We start from the raw sequence: 5887 nt of genomic DNA, 5'->3' as shown, positions 1-5887 counted from the left end.
TTGGAGTCTTACTGGTGGCACCGGGTTGGCGCGACAGAAGGCTTTAAGACCAATCTTGGCACATTCTTCGAGAGACTCGCCGGTCAGTTTCTTGATGACTCCGACAATTTCGCTCTCTGAGAGTGTGGCGACTGGCACAGTGTGGATGGTCTAATGTGTCGTCGTAATCATACAGCAGCGGAATAGGTCGATCCCGTTGTTGTTCAGAGACTTCAGCTCGGAGAAGATTGGGATAAACTCCGACTCTTCTTGTTATGTGAGCTTATCGGGAAATTTGAAGTCCATGTGCAGGCGGTCAGCTCTGACGCCCGGGAGAGGGTTCTCTCCTGGTGGAGAAGTGTCTCGGCAGTAGAACCATGACTCGGCCCAACCTTTGGGATGGCTGGGCAAAAGAACTGTCGGGAATCCATGTTCACGACGTCTTTGGATGTTAACCCCTCCGAGCTCGTGGTTGGGACCATGGGGAAACTCGGTCTGGCGGTTTAGATGGAAAAAGTTCTAGAATAAGGGGATCATGGGTTCTCTCTGCAAAAATACTTTGCAGAAGACCTGGAATTGGCATAAGTTGCTGATGGAGTTGGCTCCCAGATCTTGAGGATGGACGTTGAGGAAATGCAGGACATCCCAGAAAAACTTTGACCCGGGCGGCTTAAAACCGCTCTCAAGGTAATCGGTGAAGATTACTACTTCTCCTGGAGCGGGGTTGAGGGTCAGCTCGCTGATACGTCTCCAACGTATCTATAATTTTTGATGGTTTCATGCTATTATCTTGTCAAACTTTGGATGTTTTGCATGCCTTTTATATATTTTTTGGGACTAACTTATTAACTCAATGCCAGGTGCCAGTTCCTTTTTTCCATGTTTTTGACCCCTTTCAGAGGAGATTTTGAAACAGAGTCCAAACGGAAGAAAATCCCCGAAAAGATTTTTTCCGTAACGAAGAAGATTGGGAAGCTTGAGAGCCAAGGCAGGGGGCCTCAGGGAACCCACAAGCCCCCACCCCGCGACCAGGGGGGAGGCCGCGGCCCACAGGCTTGTGGGCCCCCTGTGTGCCCTCTGCCCTAGGGGTTGCGCCTATATATTCCCTAAAAATCCCAAAAAATAGGAGATCATCGAAAGTACTTTTCCGCCACCGCAAGCTTCTGTCTCCGCAAGATCCCATCTGGGGCACGTTCTGGTGCCCTGCCGGAGGGGGGATTCGGACACGGAGGGCTTCTTCATCAACACCATGACCTCTCCGATGATGCGTGAGTAGTTCACTATAGACCTACGGGTCTATAGCTGGTAGCTAGATGGCTTCTTCTCTCTCTTGGATCTTCAATACAAAGTTCTCCATGATGTTCATGGAGATCTATCCGATGTAATCTTCTTTTGCGGTGTGTTTGTCAAGATCCGATGAATTGTGGATTTATGATTAGATTATCTATGAATCTTATTTGAGTTTCTTCTGATCTCTATTATGCATGATTTCATATCCTTGTAATTCTATTCGAGTTGTGGGTTTTGTTTGGCCAACTAGAGCTATGATTCTTGCAATTGGAGAAGTGCTTGGTTTTGGGTTCATACCGTGCGGTGATCTTACCCAGTGACAGAAGGGGTAGCCAGGCACGCATCATGTTGTTGCCATCGAGGGTAAAAATATGGGGTTTTCATCATTGGTTTGAGATTATCCCTCTACATCAGGTCATCTTGCTTAAGGCGTTACTCTGTTCGTCATGAAATCAATACACTAGATGCATGCTCGAAAGCGGTCGAAGTGTGGAGTAATAGTAGTAGATGCAGAAAGTATCGGTCTACTTGTCTCGAACATGATGCCTATATGTATGATCATTGCCTTAGATATCGCACTACTAGGAAAAGGCCTGCTAGTGGCGCACCTATTTTGGCTACTAATGGCGCACTATAGGTGCGCCACTAGCATCACGCCATTAGATTTTTTTACTAATGGCGCACCACAGGTGCGCCATTAGTATCTGGTATACTAATGGCGCATCAGGCAGTGCGCCATTAGTATAGCTCATGGTGAGCCATTAGTATGCCTCCCAGTGCGCCATTAGTATGCCTCCCAGGTGCGCCATTAGTATGCCTCCCAGGTGCGCCATTATTATGCCTTGCAGGTGCGCCATTAGTATGCCTCCCAGGTGCGCCATTAGTATGCCTCCCAGGTGCGCCATTAGTATGCCTCCCAGGTGTGCCATTAGTATAGCTCATGGTGCGCCACAGGTTATACTACCAGCTCTAAAAATATTCAATTATTATCCTCACACCCACAAGAAGGTTCAAGATAAACACATATTACACCACAATGAAAATATGTTTATAAACATGCACATACATTAAACGCAAGTTGACAAACAAATTAACCTAGAGGAAGCATAGTTTTGACCATCTTAACAATCATCTAGAACACACAAGTCACAAAAAGATAAGGACTATTGGTTACTATGAGAGACTTCAGATGGTCCAGAACACACAAGTTTGTATCTACATGCACAAAGTGCAAGCTACAAAACACTCGAAACACCAAATGGTCTACAAAACAATAAGGTCCATGATTACAGGTTGGTTGGTCCATAAACGCTAGAGAGTCATCATGTCCATGTGCATCAATAGGTTGACTACCTAAAAACATTTTGCACAAATTTGTCAAGAAAGTGGAACCAGATGTAGGTGCAGTCATCATGACCTTCCACATAATTAAGGACATAAACATCTATCTAAATAAATGACAAGAATACAAAACAAATGACGGATAAAATTAAGTTGATTAGCTTGTAGAAGCAAGGATAGTGGTGAGCTCAGGCAGCTTTGAAATATGATTTTTTAGAATAAATTAAGTTGTGTATAATTGTATATACCACCTGAAAAATGATGCCTTTAGTATAAACCATGGAAGCCAGATTTCATATGACATCGCTTCGGCCGAGTTTGGCATTGTAGTTTTTTTTCAAAATCACACTACTCTAAAATCACAGGATTATATTGATGATTTTAATCAACCACGAGATACACAGGTATCTGGGAGGAAAAATTTTCAGTCGGCAATTATGTTTTATCTACAAAATCAGAACTTAAACTTTGTTGTTGCTTCAATAAAAACTTGCACATTCAGTTTTAATTCACGAAAGATGGGTTTCATCTCTCAGTTCTATTTCTAAAAATGAATGGCACAACTAATAACAAACCTCCTACAATCTGACCAGTATATGATTTTCATCAACCACCAAATGAGTCATACTAAGCTATCATATGCGTATTCTCAAGACACAGGAGCAGGTGAACAAATATTCAGTGTTAATGAGCGTGATATATCACAGAAATTGACATTGCTTTGCTTGGCAAATGATTTGGACAAACATAAAGTAAAAATGAACAATGTGCAAGTTTCTCCTACCAGCATTCACCCCATTGATATCCTCTGTGAGAATGAGATCAGGCGATGCATCGAAATCACTATGCCCAATCACCGAGAACAAAATCTCTTCCTTCAGAAAGCAATCAGGAGAAAAAGAACTTATGTTAACTAAGTAAATAAGCAACTCAGAGGACCTCAAAATATTCTTGTAAACTTAGTGCTTAGAACAAGATTCCATAAGGCTTACCAACAAAATGTCACGGTTAGTAACCAGAGTGTAATTTGTCTTCTTCTCGAAGTGTTTCTTTCAGCATATGCCAACTCTGAATAATTTAGAAGTAACAAGATTATCAAATTTGAGAATGTTCAAGAGAAAATGTGCAATACTTGCTAGGCAAACTCATAATTATGGATTATCAGGTGGAAAAAAACAATTCACATAGCTAAATAACTGTTTTGGTCGTTAGATAAACAACTTCAGATATGTATGTTTGATGGACCGACGTCATCTACAAAAATTTGTCCCAACTCTGGAAGCGATTTCTGGCCATGGGACAAATGCACAAGCTACACTCCGTGTATCTGCATGCACCAACTTTTACAGTGGCGGCTATATGGGTCTTCCTATTAATTCGCATGGTGAATTTCTCAGGGTCCAATTAACCCTTAACCCTGATGAGCTGCTTAAAGCACAATCCTTGGGGAAGGATTTCCTTGCCATCATTCAACATCTACAGTTGACCATGCATCACATTTTTCTTCTGTTACAGCAGCTGAGCAAGGGTACAGCTTCAGCAAAAGCAACCAGAGTCATCAATCTCTACTTGCTGTGCCAAACATAGATGTCCTCATCAGTAGCCTGCAAGAAGAATTCCCCTTAAGTGAATGTGGCCTAATCAATCATTCAAGTATTACCTTGCAAATTATCTTGTCTGAACAATCTAGAATTGACTGCAAACAAGTCTCTAAATTTATTATGTCTAATAAATAAAAAGACAAGTGGTCGGACTAACTTGCTTAAACTTGTACGTCTGTACTATAGCCTGCTCCCTGCTGGACGCGGGATAGTGCAAGAAGAAAATTGTGTATGTGAGAGCACTGATAGACGGATTCAGTTTGACTAAGGATTGGCATGAGAGTAGAGATCCCAACTTCAGAAGTTGAAGGATTAATATATATCGATCTAACCTTGGATAGTTTAAGGATTAATATATATCGATATAATTAATAGAAGGCCATTTGCTATAACATGAGGGAACGCACACCGAAAGTCAGAGAGATCAATGACCAATAGATGATGGTGGAGTGAGACTTACCAACCGAAAGGCTCATGGGGAGACCATGGTACAAACATATGGTGAGCATCAGAGTTGCAGGCTTGTTCATAGTACTGTACTTGTATGAATTCTGAAATTAGTCTAAAACTGACTACAATTATGGTTTTTCGCCTTCGACAGATTTATGCGCTGTCGGACCAGGACGACTGGGGCATCAAAGCCTTCCCCGACATCGTCTCGTCCATGCTAACGAGAGAAGCTCAATACAGTCGTAATCTTGGGGGTTGTTGCATCATGAGATTTACAAGGGTGCAAGGGCCTTATTTCTTATGGAATTGTATATTGTTATTCATATGTGGATAATTGACTTGCCAAATCATTGACCTCCTATAGTATGATCAGATCAATATAAAGAGTGTGGATTTTTTTTTAACAAACTCTCATATCAAACCATTGTCGAGTGTTTATATTGGTTGGCGGTAACATCTACCTTATAGTTAGGTGGCGATCAAAATAGAAACTCTCAAGTCCGTAGACGACCTATGAACATAGAGGAACGTCTCAAAAGGCGCACCACAGGTGCGCCCCTGCCCCTAGTCTAGTTTAAATGGACGCTACACAAGGATGATCTCACGGTTTCGCACAGTGGAAACAGATGCTGAGCGGCTGAATGCCCTGATCAAGTGTCATAAAAGAGGAACCATAAGTGTGCAAGCAATCAGCTAGCAGCTTGAACATAGTCCTTGAAATTTTGCTTATGCAAATGTCATCTCTTGAATAATTTTGCTTTGCCGTGCACGTGTGGTCTCGAGTTTCGCGTCGTCATCTCTTGAATAAGTCTGCAAAGTTCATGGAAGGGAAGGGGAGAGGCAATTAACACATACGTTGAAGATTTTACAGTACCAATCCATCTGTAGATGATATGGTATACCAGTTCCGATAACGAGTGCTGCCGCCACCTCAACTGCTCCCCGTGCTGCAAAATGTAATAATGGGATTAAACTGAAAGAACTGTGAAATTTGAGTTCCCGATGGATTAATTCGGCTAGACTAGACACGATAAATGCAGTAGTAGCAACAAGCATCGTTGAGTAATGGGAGGGAGGTGGGTTTTCGGCCGGTCGTACGCACCTCCGTGGGGGAGCTCAGGGCCAGCGTGACGGAGAGGTCCATCCGGTCCGATGCCGGCCTGGGGCGGCGGATCTCGACGGCCGGGGCGGAGGCAGCAGGGGCGGCGCGGCGGGGTAGAATGGGG

The 5887-nt window shown here is 43.1% G+C and overlaps 1 long non-coding RNA gene across 1 annotated transcript; it reads right to left on the bottom strand.

The window, feature by feature from the left end:
• Positions 1–2420: 2420 nt before the first annotated feature.
• LOC123451099 lies at positions 2421–3858 on the bottom strand. The gene is made up of 2 exons (XR_006632096.1): positions 3395–3858; positions 2421–2622 (listed from the first exon to the last, which is right to left on the bottom strand). It is a non-coding gene; the product is annotated as an uncharacterized LOC123451099 (long non-coding RNA).
• Between the last annotated feature and the right edge of the window lie 2029 nt (positions 3859–5887).

Source organism: Hordeum vulgare, chromosome 4H, assembly GCF_904849725.1.
Source record: "Hordeum vulgare subsp. vulgare chromosome 4H, MorexV3_pseudomolecules_assembly, whole genome shotgun sequence".
Classification (NCBI taxonomy): domain Eukaryota; kingdom Viridiplantae; phylum Streptophyta; class Magnoliopsida; order Poales; family Poaceae; genus Hordeum; species Hordeum vulgare.
Note: the sequence above shows the minus strand (reverse complement) of the source record. Positions and strands in the feature narration are given on the sequence as shown.